Source organism: Protobothrops mucrosquamatus, unplaced genomic scaffold (assembly GCF_001527695.2).
Source record: "Protobothrops mucrosquamatus isolate PMUCROS unplaced genomic scaffold, P.Mucros_1.0 scaffold_300, whole genome shotgun sequence".
In the NCBI taxonomy this organism is placed as follows: domain Eukaryota; kingdom Metazoa; phylum Chordata; class Lepidosauria; order Squamata; family Viperidae; genus Protobothrops; species Protobothrops mucrosquamatus.
This window is the reverse complement of record NW_015386376.1, coordinates 68,716-70,001: the sequence shown is the minus strand read 5'-3', so window position 1 is coordinate 70,001 and position 1,286 is coordinate 68,716.

Genomic DNA, 1,286 nt, shown 5'->3' with positions numbered 1-1,286 from the left:
CCAAAGGAGTGATGAAGGGAGTGTGTACATTAGTATTGCTATTGCACTGATGTTCTGACATTTTGTAAAGACAACAGTAGGCCTCCCCCAACAGCCTGCTTTTCTGATGCTAGTATTTTTTTTAAGTCATTACCCCTTTGATAAACATTGCTGGATTTATTTTTAACATAAAATATTTTCAGTTATTACTGATAATTATATTTCATAAGTCTGTGCCCAGTTTGGGGTTGTGATGGAATATGTAAAGGTAAAGCTCTTAAGGCTGAATGAATGAAATAGCAGTGTTTTTCAAACAAAACAAAATGTGCCGAGTCTCACATAGCAATAGATAAAACCTTCCTTATTCTAAAAGTGCAAAATAGGGTACCTCTGGCTTTTGTTTTTTGGGACAGATTTAATTAGATAAAGTTTTAATTGTTTCTGTAATGTAGAAAATGTTTATATTTCTATTGGCATAAAATTCTGAGCAGTACAAAGTAACTTCCTAGCAATGGAGATTCAGAATAGTCAATTTTATATTTAATATTTAACAGTAATTAGAGTAAATACACATGTTTAGCTTTGTTAATACTAGATTTCCTTCCTTCCTTCCTTTTTGTTCGATTCATTAATGTTGACCCCTGGTGACTGCCTTGGCAAGTCCGACATTTTCTTGGCAAGATTATAGAGATGGTGTGCAGTTGCTTCCTTCTTAGGGCTGAGAGAGAATGACTGGCCCAAAGTCACTCTGCTGGCTTCGTGCCTAAGGCAGGAATAGAACTCACGGTCTGGTCCCTTAACCACTACCAAACTGGCTCTACTGCTTTTCAATATTCACAATAGAATTATATTGGTCCATGAAAACCCTTGTTTGAATTTATGTTCATGTTTTATCTTCATGCTCTTTTTTTGGTTAAGAAATGAACCACCATTTGTTGTAACTGTTGTGGAAAGTGTAGTAACAAAAATTACTACATGCAACCAAAGTTAGCAAACTAGGAGTCTAAAATTATAATTTTCAATTGACTGATACATTTCTGCCTATAACTGAACTAATAATAATAATAATAATAATAATAATAATAATAAAGTTGGAAGGGACCTTGGAGATCATCGAGTCCAACCCCCTGCTCAGGCAGGAAACCCTACACAATTTCGGACAGATGGCTGTCCAGTCTCTTCTTAAAAGCCTCCAGTGTTGGAGCATTCACCGCTTCTGGAGGCAGGTTGTTCCACTGGTTAATTGTTCTAACTGTCAGGAAGTTTCTCCTTAGTTCTAGGTTGCTTCTCTCCTTGATTAGTTTCCA